We start from the raw sequence: 12490 nt of genomic DNA on the forward strand, positions 1-12490 counted from the left end.
ATATTGGACAGATATTGAATCTTGTCTTGAATTTTTATCTAAAGAAATGCCAGACATCAAAATAGGCGACAGTGGTCTCTTTGAAGAAATTAAAAGACTGAATGTATATTTAAATTTTGAAAAATTAATACAGTGGGAAAATGAACACGTCAAAATTGATAAAAATATGGGTGAAAATATTCAGCCATTTCAAAAATGAACATATTCCATGTGAAAATTTATTTATTCTTGTTCAACTAACATTGTGCTGCCCTGGAACTAATGCAGCAGTTGAAAGAGTTTTTTCAATTGCTAATGATTTTTGGACAAGTGAGAAATGGAGATTGAATTTTGATACTCTAGCTGCAGCACTTGTGGTAAAATTCAATATGAAGAATATTTCTTGTTCAAATATTTTCAATATTTTGTTACATGATGATTCATTGGCAAAATATTCATTCAATGAAAAGTACTCATTTGGATATCATCTAAATGAGTACTTTTTTCTTACAGTTATTATTAAAAATTAATAGGCATATAAGCATAATTACAATATAAAAAGTATTACAAATGTTTTTATTATGCATTTATCATATTATAGTGTATTACTGTTGCAATGAATAAAATGTTTCTTTTATTTAGGATATTGTTTTCTTCAACTTATTTTTGTCCTTCTTTTTATTGTAAAGAAGTTGATCGCCTTAAGAATAGAGCAGCAGCTGTGCCCTCACGAAATGCTCCATTCTGTTTTAACAAGTGATTTCCATTTAGGTACAGAAGTATAAATTATTTTCTCTCTAGTTTAACATTCAGCTTTTCATTAATGTTATTATTATATATAATTTTTTTAACTAGCTTCGTTGTGTATTTACCTAAAGTTAGAGAAGGAAAAATTGTGTCTGTTCACTGAAGGCTGCGTGTATCGTAGCAACCATGGACACGGGAAAGCCCACAGCCGCTGCAGACGAGATTCCACTTAACATGCGCTCATAAAGGACAAGCTCCCGCCCCTTCCAGCTTGCAGTAATTGTCCAGAGTGTGAGCTAATGATGTTTAGGAAGCTAGGGAACTAGAGGTATTTCATAGTCTGTTTCTCCCTCCTCTCCCACCAAGTGCAGCCATCATCTGACACATGATCAACGGGCCCAGTCCTTTTTAGGATGCAGAAGGTGCTGCTCTGCGTCTGTGATTCACAATGGCAACAATAGAGACCTCTACAATGAAATTTTGCTTCCCTGGTGTTCAAATTTCTTCAGTTAAGCCTGTCTGGAATCTATGTATCTATTATCCATCAAAGCTGTGTATATATAATAAAAGAAAAGGGGGAGAGGGGTGGAACCAGAGAGGAAAGACTATATCTTTGCCGAGGAGCGCTCTCTCCCCTCCCTGTGAGTCAGACTTAGAAAAGCAGAGGGACTTTGGAAAGCTGCCTGCAGTCACATTGAGGCAGGCAGCTCTCCTGGCACTTTCTGACATTTTTTAAAATTTTCTCATGCAATAAAAGCTGTTTTTCAAGTTGTTCGTGCCCTCCTTCTGGGCCAGCCCAAGAGCTTTTGTTTCGCTGGAGCATGGCGGTTTTATGAAAGGTTTGCCAGCCAGAGCAGATGAACCCAGACCTTCATATTTGATATTTTACTAAAGAATGATCTCTTTCCTGTTTAAAATTTATAATCATTCTTTCTTATGATTGTTACATATTAAAAAGAATAGTCTCTCACTTCTCCCAGGAAGAAATACAAATGGCCAACAGATATATGAAAAGATGCTCATCTTCTTTAGCTATTAGAGAAATGCAAATCAAAACGGCAATGAGATACCACCTCACACCTGTTCGATTAGCTGTTATTAGCAAGTCAGGTAATAGCAAATGTTGGAGAGGCTGTGGAGAAAAAGGAACCCTCATCCACTGTTGGTGGGAATGTAAAGTAGTACAACCATTATGGAAGAAAGTATGGTGGTTCCTCAAAAAACTGAAAATAGAACTACCTTATGACCCAGCAATCCCTCTACTGGGTATATATCCCAAAAACTCAGAAACATTGATACGTAAAGACACATGCAGCCCCATGTTTATTGCAGCATTGTTCACAGTGGCCAGGACATGGAAACAACCAAAACGCCCATCAATAGATGACTGGATAAAGAAGATGTGGCACATATACACTATGGAATACTACTCAGCCATAAGAAATGATGACATCGGAACATTTACAGCAAAATGGTGGGATCTTGATAACATGATACGAAGCGAAATAAGTAAATCAGAAAAAAACAGGAACTGTATTATTCCATACGTAGGTGGGACATAATAGTGAAACTAAGAGACATTGATAAGAGTGTGGTGGTTACGGGGGGGGAGGGGGGAATGGGAGAGGGATAGGGGGTGGGGAGGGGCACAAAGAAAACAAGATAGAAGGTGACAGAGGACAATCTGACTTTGGGTGGTGGGTATGCAACATAATTGAACGACAAGATAACCTGGACTTGTTATCTTTGAATATATGTATCCTGATTTATTGATGTCACCCCATTAAAAAAATAAAATTATTAAAAAAAAAAAAGAAGTGTCTCTGACCCTTAGCCTTACAATGGCATAAAATTTGCATTTGTTCATTCTTAAGAACTTTTTTAGTATATTAAGTTTGTATAATTTCAGATATACAGTTTTTATAAGTTTGGTTTTGGAATGGAGGGCTCTGGTTTGAGCTAAAGGGAGGAGCTGCTTATTAAATGTTGTTATCCTGATTTTACCACTTGGCAGCAGAAGAAAGAACGGTTACCTTAATTTTTCTGCCTTCCTATATAAATAAGGGCTTTTGGTAAGTGGTAAATTAAAGCTTCCTGAAAACCAATTGGCCTGACAAATCTAAATCTCAATTTTTAAATTTCTTTCCTTTTTAGCTACAAAATCCAGTTATGTCCTTTTATGGTTCCAGAAACTGGCAAGTAATTTCCTGATATTCCTATGATCACTCCCAGCTTACCCCCCCCCCTTTTTTTTAATGAGACAGAAAGAGAGACAGACAGGAAGGGAGAGAGAAGAGAAGCATTAACTCGTAGTTGTGGCACTCTTGGTTGTTCATTGATTGCTTCTCATATGTACTTTGATTGGGGGGGGGGGTTCAGCTGAGCCAGTGACCCCTTTCTCAAGCCAGTGACCCTGGGCTCAAGGCAGCAACCATGGGGTCATATCTATCATTCTATGCTCAGGCTGGCAACCCCTCACTCAAGATGATGAGCCTGAGCTCAAGCTGGAGACCTTGGGGTTTTGAACCTGGGACCTCAGCATCCCAGGCTGACACTCTATCCACTGCATTAACATCTTGCCAGGCTCACTCCCCCCCCCCTTTTAAAGGTTCCAACCATTTCTGCTCTAGGAATTGCCAAATAACAGGGGCTTTATACCAAGAATAAGTGAAGTATGGTGATGAACTGTTGGGGTGATTATTTAAGGAGTAAAAGTAGCAATATATGAAACAATTTGTGTTGTCTCAGAAAGTTAATTTGGATAGGTGACCTTTAAATATAAACTGAATACAATGAAGTATTCATTGAGTAGAAAATACTTTACTAATAGAGGGATCAGTTACTGAAAAAATTATTTCCTACAAAACTTGATCTCCAATTTAAATTTACTTAGGGACCTGAGTTTAACTTTAGTAATTATATCATTTCATCTTGAAATTTTAGATGCCAGTTGGCAGGGTCTGCTTACCCTATAATAATCTATGTTCGCTGCCTAAATTGGGTCAAATGATGTTCTCCTGGTAGGGGAATGGAGGACAGTGGACTACAGTAGACTAAGCTGCTGACTGGCTGGTAGCTTGTTTATCTTTGAGTCTCTCTTCACTTATTTGTATCACTGCCTCTTTTCTGGTTCAATAAAAACATCTAAATAACTGGTGTTTTAATGCGTGGGTGAGGCTTATTATTCTTTAGGATTATTGAATTTGTGAGCTGGGAGGAGTTTCAGGAGTCCTGTTTAGTCCCGAGTTCTGGTGTATTTTGTTTGACCCGAATAGTATGTTTTCAAAAATAGTATAACTAGGCATTCGGGTTGCTTAGAGATGATACACACAGCTTTGCACCTATTGTCTAACGTGATTCTTTGAGCATTTATATTAACTGGCCCCTGTAGACATTTGAGTTCATGAACCAGATAATCCTACCTTTTCGTTTTAGTTACATGAACTGAACCTCTGGAAAACTGAGTGACTTTCCAAAGTCAAACAGCTAGCAGGACAGTTCAGAACTATTTCACAGCATGAGTATTTTTCTCTGAATTCTGCTTCTAGATGTAGAAGAGATGTTATATATTTTTCAGTGCACTAGAAAGAACTTGGTCAAACTCAAAGATATATTTTAAAGATGCCTTTACAAATATAATAAAAGAATTGAGAGGCAATGATGGAATAATAAGAGTGAAGAGTCTAGTTTAGGTCCTGTTGCTAAGTGTGCGTATCTTGGGCAAATCATTTATCTCACTGGACACCAAGATTCCTCATTTACAGAGTAAAAGATTAGACTAGACAATTTCACATCTCCCAATACAGGGCTTGGTAAAGAGTAACTTTGTCAACAAATATTTCAATAGACAGCAGATATTAAAGGTCACTACCTTATAGGTTCTCTAATTCTGTATAGACTTTTCTTTTTCCCCTATCCCTAATTCACTGGATGTAGATGGCTTTCAAGGTCTTTTCCAATCTTGAGAGAAGTGTGAGTTTTTGATATGGAACTTGTTACGGGAGTTCTCTAAACCCACATATACTGTCCTTGTCTTTTGGTTTCAGTCTCCTATCAACTTGTCTGTTTCCTGAACTGAATCGTACTGCAGAATCCATTCATTCTTTTATGTTTGATGGGAAAGAGACAGCAGGAGAAGAAGCAAGCAGGAGGCTTTCCAGAATGACCCCATATTATTCCACATCTTCTGCCATCTCTGATCTCCTCTGGCCTAGTACGAAAAAGGCAGCATTTCCTCCCGGCTTTGTCCGTTTATAGGCAGGGTGAGACTTTAAAATCAAATGGATTACTGTTTTAAATATAAATAATACTCATGAATTTCAACATCCAGGGGTAAGCAAAAAAGTAGATTAAATTACCAGCCATCTTTACCTAAAAGATAAATCATGAGTAAGGATATGAAATAATGCCAATAATAATAAGGCAAATAATACAATAATTAATAAAAATAATGTAAGAATAAACTGTGTTTAATATACTCACAACCGTAAACCTACTTTTGCCTATCCCTGTACATTGCTGGTATTTATACAATCTTAGAGGATCCAGTCACTGTCACCATTCATGGGATACCTACAATTGTAAGACACAAAAAGATAGACACAAAAATGTGTCCTCTGCCTTTTAAGAGCTTAAAGGCTTAATAGAAGAGTTAGCAGAGTTACAGAAATAGAAAGTAATTCCAAACTTGGGTTGTATAACTAACTGGAAGTAAGTCTAATCTTACCTTTGCCATGACAGAGAATTCTTAGGGATGCAACTTTTCTAGGAATTAAAGAATTGAAATGTTTAAGACATGTAGATGCTTTTCTTCTTTATTAATGGGGAGGGGGGAGATCTGATTCTTAAAAAATCCAGATTAGCGCTGATCTCTTTCCTCAGAAATACCCCTAACGAAATCTGTAATCTTAGCCACAAACCCTCAGCATACCAGCGTAACCCACCCCGCCCCTCTGCTGCTGTGCCTCAGCCCCCAGGCCGGCGGCTGCTCCTTTCTGTTTTGGCAGACTAACCCTGATGACTTCACTAAGCCTAGGATACTCCAGAAATTCTAATTTCTATTCCTTTGTTTTCCTCCTTTTTTCTTTTCATTCTTTCTTTCCCTCAGACCTATTCAAATGCACAGCCTACTGGTGTGATTAATACTTGTGATTTTCCTGTCTTGGTCACTATTACTCATGGTTTTGCAGACATGTTATTGGAAGATCCTCGCCAGAACGTTAGAAGACATCAGGAAATGTTTGTGTCTTGTTATAACTGATTTGTTCATTGCACATAGATTTCCTACTCAAAACCAGAAATATTTCCCTTATCTCTGCCCAAGCCAAGCAGTTCCCACAGCATTTTGTTCTTTTATAAATAGGACTGATTTGAAGATTCAATTTTTTTCAACTTCCTGCTGTTCCTAGCTAGAGGCCCCTCTCCCTGAGCCTTACCGTGGAGAGAGTATCCCTCAGGCAGGAAGCTAATCTGTGTGTCCAGCTCTGAAGTGGCTGGAGTGGCCCTCCAGGTGCTTCTGGGTGCAGATTCACTGAGAGGTCAGTTGTTGGCCACAAAGACAGCCATTTTCTGCTTTGGACCATCACAAAACAGGCACCTCAGCGATCCCTGTATATACACCCGCCATTCTCCCCACAAATAATTCTCACTCTGTTATCCACATACATCACCTTTTGGAAGTTGATACAAATAGTATTCCAGGCTTCAGACAAAGAGCAACCGGCTTTGTTCTGACTGGCTCTTTTTCTGTACTGTGAAAGAAAGAGCAACAGAGGATAGTCAGTCTATGGTGCTTTTCTTTCTGTACCAGAAAAGAGGAGATGTCTTTTTAAGCTTGTTTGGAGTTGGAAGAGATTGGGTAGACCAATAGGGATAGAATAGGGACCACTGTGCCTGGCATACACTTATTTTGTGAATAAGAAATATGTCTCCTAGATTGAGAAGGGTCTGGCGAAACAACAGCCAGATCAGACAGAAGAGAAAGAGATAATTTGGGAACATAATGTCCTACTCGTCATTGTGTTCTTTCTATTCCATGAGAAGACATGGAAAATAGAGTATTTCTCCTGGAGTCGTTTCTCATGTCACATTAGTATTTCCAGGTGAAATGCTAATGACCTCATTTCTAAGCCCTGGGTCTGGCAAATTTAGACTTTGACTTTGATATGTAACAAGCCTCTCATCCATCTTCACTTCAAAAAATGTGTTATTGTGCTGCATTTATTTAACACTTCACATTTGTAAAATTCTATGCCTGTGTTATTCTCTACCAAAATTTCACTTACCACCCTTTTATAGAATGGCAAACTGGGAAGCCAGACTGTATATAGGACTCAGAAAACTGCTTGCAAACCGTATTTTAATTATTTTTCAAATTGTTTTGAAATTGGTGGAACATAAATTATAAACTAACAGATAAAAATTGTAGTTTTATTACTTTATTTACTTTTCATCTTATAAAATTAATAACTGTGGGGTTAGAAAGAGACCCAAGGAGGTTATATAAAATCTGCTTAAATTGACCAGCAAATCCTGGAAGGGTTGACCACAAAGAAAGCACTAGGAATTTTCAGGGATGACAAAACTGTTCTTTTTTTTTTTTTTTTTTTTTTTTTTATAATTTTATTTATTTATTTATTCATTTTAGAAAGGAGAGAGAGAGGGAGAGAAGAGAGAGACAGAGAGAGAGAAGGGGAAGGAGCAGGAAGCATCAACTCCCATATGTGCCTTGACCAGGCAAGCCCAGGGTTTTGAACCGGCAACCTCAGCATTTCCAGGTCGACGCTTTATCCACTGCGCCACCACAGGTCAGGCTAGTTTGCTCACTTTTTTTTTTTAGATTTTTTTTTATTTATTCATTTTTATTAGAGAGAGAGAGGAGAGAGAGAGAGGGAGAGATAGAGAACAGGAAGCATCAACTCCCATATGTGCCTTGACCAGGCGAGCCCAGGGTTTTGAACCGGCGACCTCAGCATTCCAGGTCGACGCTTTATCCACTGCGCCACCACAGGTCAGGCGACAAAACTGTTCTTAATATTTTTTTTTAATTATTTTTATTGATTGATTTTAGTGAGAGAGGAATGGAGAGTGAGAGAGAGAGAGAGAGAGAGAGAGAGACAGGAACATTGATCTGTTTCTGTGTGTGCCCCAACAGGAAGTGAACCGGCAACATTTGTGCTTCAGGATGATGCTCTATCCAACTGAGCTCTCCGGCCAGGACTGTTCTAAATATCTTGATTGTAGTGGTTACACAACTGTTTGCATTTGTTAAGACTCACAGACCTAGCCTGACCAGGCGGTGGCCCAGTGGATAGAGCGTCGAACTGGGATGTGGAGAACCCAGGTTCGAAACCCCGAGGTCACCAGATTGAGCGCAGGCTCACCAGCTTGTGCCCAGGGTCACTGCCTTGAGCATGGGATCATAGACATGACCCCACGGTCGCTGGCTTGAGCCCAAAGGTCGCTGGCTTGAGCCCAAGGTCGCTGGCTTGAACAAGGGGTCACTCGCTCTGCTGTAGCCCCCTGATCAAGGCACGTATGAGAAAGCAATCAATGAACAACTAAGGTGCTACAATGAAGAATTGATGCTTCTCATCTCTCCCTTCCTATCTGTCTGTCCCTATCTGTCTCTCTATGTCTCTGTCAAAAACAAACAAACAAAAAAACCTCACAGACCTATATACCGAAAGTATAAATTTTACTTTTTGTACATCATATCTCTGTAAACCTGTCATTTAAAAAACAAAAATGTATTAGAACTCTAAAAGACATTTTCACCTGCTTCATGAGGTAGCTATTGAGTTTGTTGGAAATGGTTGAGCCCATACTAGTAGACCATTGTGTAGGGGAGGTGGTGTTCTGGAGGGGCCCTGCTCCTGCTGCTTCGTGCAGTGCACACTCAGGACATGGTTGTTCAAAGTTCAAATTAGCTGACATTTCCCTATAGGATCATCTTATAGGAAAATGATTTTAACCTACTGATATCTTTATTCTTAGTTCCTATATTAAACTCTGCCCCCTTTTTTAAACACTTGACAAAAATACAATAGTGATTTAAAAATTATCTCAAGATTTCATTTGTTGTATGTAGAGGCAATTAACAGTTGGCAAAAGCAGTATTTCCAGCAGGATGCAAAAGAAAGTTAATTATCTTTTCAGAATGAGAAAGTAGGTGGCAGTGATTAAATCAGATTCTGGTTTAAATAATCACGTGACACCCTCTTTTGTTCTAGTTCACAAATGCACCCAAACCTTTAATAATTACAGTACACACTTTGCTTCATTGATAGGATTCCCAGTCCACATTGCAGGCTTCGGAGCCAGCTGTATTTTCTTCCTGGCATTCTTTTTTTCCTCCTTTTACCCGGTTACCCATCTCCCTGTCTGCCCAGCTCAGAGACTGAGGGCTCCATCTGTAAAGCCTGTTGCCACAGGATACGGAATTCAAATTCACTAGGGAGGAAGGAAAGCTGCGTGTGCATGTCTCAGGGTGGTGGCTCTCATGATCAGATAAACATTATGGAAAGCTTGCTCACTCACACGGAAGAGCTGGTGCTACCGCTAGACGGTGGAGCAGATGCGCTCCAGGCTACGGCATCTGTGCATTAGCCCTGCTCCGCTAGGACACTTTGGTCTGTGGCACTGAGAGCTGAGGAGCCCTGCCGCTTCTGCTGTCAATAGTAACCTTTATTTGAATTCCATGGAAGAAAGGCTGTATCCCACACTTTTTTTATTAATGAAGTGATAGGAAATCCCATGTGACTTTTACATAAAGTAAAAGTCTATATGTAGTCATAGTAAATCTCTGGTGTTTTTCTTTTCACTCTTCTTTTATGTAACCGCTCTTCCCTCCTAACATATCTCGAAGGCATCAAAGACTTGTCCCCTTGTCAATTTTGCAGCCTTCTGATTCTGCTCTTCTTCCTTTCTGATGACATCAGTCTCAAATGAGCAGCAGTGCAGGCAGGTGCCCTGAAGTGTCCTGAATACCGCCTGATTTGGAGGGAGAGGCAGCTTCTCAGTTCCTGCCATTTCACTGGCCATGGTTTGGCTTGCTAGGCAAGCTCTGTCTTCATCCAGCGTCCTGAACCAGCACTGTGGACAGAGATTCCCTACGGCCTGGGTTACCCTGAGAGCTACTTCTTCATCCTCTCCTTTTTGTGACACTCCGTCCTCTGTCTTTGAAATTGCACGTTCACATCTATTTTAAAAGCTGGAAGCTCGGAATGTCTCTTGCCTTCATGAGCACATTGTTGGGGTTATTTGGGTTGCACTTGTTTATCTTTTCCACACTCACAGGGTTTGCCCAGCATGGCAGCCTGCTGGCCTGGACAATAATAGCGCTTCTGTCTAGGTGAGCCAACAGCTGACGGCATGGGGTGCAGAGGGGACTCCTACAGTGGCTGCCTGTAATCTGCTAGGCCAGTGGCCAGAGCAGGCAAGAACAAAAGCCAGTCTGTTCACAGGCAAATTAGAAAATCAATGTGTTAGTTGTGCTCTTGTCTCTTTGCTGTTCTCCTGGCTGAAAGGGAGAATGCTGGTCCAGCAGTCTGCAGAATCATTCCAGGCGAGTACCCATTTCAGAGACTTACCTGCCTATCATATTACTCCTGGCAGTTTTGTCTGAACTGCTTCAAAGATCATTGACAGGAATTCTTTCTAAACTCTCCATCCAAAATTGAACCCTACTATCTCAATATTTTGAGTTGTTTATTTTCCAGATAGCTACTCCCATAAGTCATACGCTAATTTCTTTGTTAGTCCTGATGGGAGCTTGGAAAGGAATTCGTTCATATGCTACCTGGCCTGGGAAATGCAGGAATTGCACTTTGGGCAGCATGTTTCAGAGTGTGTGCAGAAGTGCTTCCCTCTTATTCCTGAGCTGATTTAATGTTGCATTTAGTTGAGACTGTTCTAGTAATGGTTGTATATCTGGATTATTAGCTTTAGAGAGCAGAGATTATGCCAAGCAGCCCTGTTCAAGGATGAGATAGAGAGACTTATTAAAAAACCCTTGGACTCTGTTGACAAATCTCTCAAAGGGTGGCAGTGCAAAGACGATTACGGAGACATTTTGTGGGATGTGGGAAGTCTTGCGTAATTTTCCCTTTAGCACTTACTGTTCCACCTTGCAGAGCTGTTAAACTGTGTGTACATTGTACCAAGAGTATAAATGCCCCAAACAGGAGATTTCCAGTTCTTCCCATATACCATAGATGTTAACAAAAAGATCGACACACTAAAGCTCTGTTTAATACTGGAATCCTGCTATGGGCCACCAGTGATTTCAGGCACTGAGGAATCAGGACTGGGCAAGTCCCTGCTTGTCCAGGGAGGTGACAGGCTAATGAAGAAGCAGCTCCTCATTTAGGCAATACACCTGGTCTGTCACCACCTCTTTTCTTTAAAAAATAAAATTAACTTCTAATTGGCCATTACACTTGAGTTCTCAGGTTTTTCAGAGTAACAAGGAGAGGAGCTCAACTGACTCAACGATTGATTTAAAAATGTGAGGAAAGCATGAAATAATAAAAGAAATATTTTGTCTTCTATGCAGGGGATCTCATTAGATCTAGTATCTCAGGCACCTAAATGACAACTTTCTTTGGCCAGATCTCAATCTGTACATAATTTGACCAGTTTCTATCTTTATGCTTAAAGAGGTTAATTCTGCAGAGAAAAATCAAGTGAGAGACATTTTCCAGGCAAATCTAAGATATTCAAAAGACTAGAGAGAGTTTGATGATTCTAAATCCGTAAAACATGGTCAGATCTTACTTTTGCCAGATCCCTAACCAGAGCACTAATGAATAGCCTAAATTAAATACTACTTCTCACTTTCTCTCTTTGTCTCAGCTTTACCTTGGCAGAGAACCTGTTCAGCAGGAATCTATCCTGATAACAGATGGCAGGAGGTAGCAGGTGGCAGATTGAATAAGCAGCCTCTGAAAAACGCTAGTATAACACTGTAGGCCCAACTCAGATCTGGCACCAAATGCTTGTGCTCCAAGTTTTTGTCTTGCCTTCTTTTTTTAATTTTTTTATTTTTATTTTATTTATTGATTTTTAGAGAGAGGGAAGTGAGAGAGAGAGAGAGAGAGAGAAAGAGAGAAAGAGAGAGAGAAGAGGGAGGAGCAGGAAGCATCAACTCCCATATGTGCCTTGACCAGGCAAGCCCAAGTTTCGAACCAGCGACCTCAGTGTTCCAGGTCGACGCTTTATCCCACTGCGCCACCACAGGTCAGGCCACCTTCTTTTTTTTTAAAGAAAATATATAGTTTGGATTTTGTAAGACCCAGAGATTGACCTGCTTTCATTAAGTTAAAGAAAAAGTGGGGACTTTAGCTGATATGATATAATATTTGATGATCCAGTCCAGTAAAAACAGATAAGTAAAAAGAGGCCTGCAAAGCCCTTTATACTGTCTCCACTGTCACTGGCTTTTATGGCCTAGACTCCCAGGAGCAGGAAGCGCTCTGACTCAATTGTTATCAATATGTGCAAACTCAAGGCAAGTAGCATTCGAAATTCCTTTCTATGTGGCAACACTGTTACTACTTCATAGCTTAGACTTCCTTTTCTTCTTGTTGTTATTATTATTATTGATTTTAGAAAGGGAAAAAGAGAAACATTGGTTTGTTGTTCCACTTATTCATGCATTCATTGGTTGGTTCTTGCATGTGCCCTGACCAGAGATCTAACCCGCAACCTTGGACTGCCTTTTAAAACCATGTGGGGAGCATTAGGCAGCCAGGGGAGAAAGACT

At 40.0% G+C, this 12490-nt stretch overlaps 1 protein-coding gene across 2 annotated transcripts in view; it reads left to right on the forward strand.

The window, feature by feature from the left end:
• Nucleotides 1-12490, forward strand: part of MRPS27 (mitochondrial ribosomal protein S27) — a 97450-nt gene that overhangs the window by 60280 nt on the left and 24680 nt on the right. The window lies entirely within an intron of this gene.

Source organism: Saccopteryx bilineata, chromosome 1 (genome assembly GCF_036850765.1).
Source record: "Saccopteryx bilineata isolate mSacBil1 chromosome 1, mSacBil1_pri_phased_curated, whole genome shotgun sequence".
NCBI lineage: Eukaryota > Metazoa > Chordata > Mammalia > Chiroptera > Emballonuridae > Saccopteryx > Saccopteryx bilineata.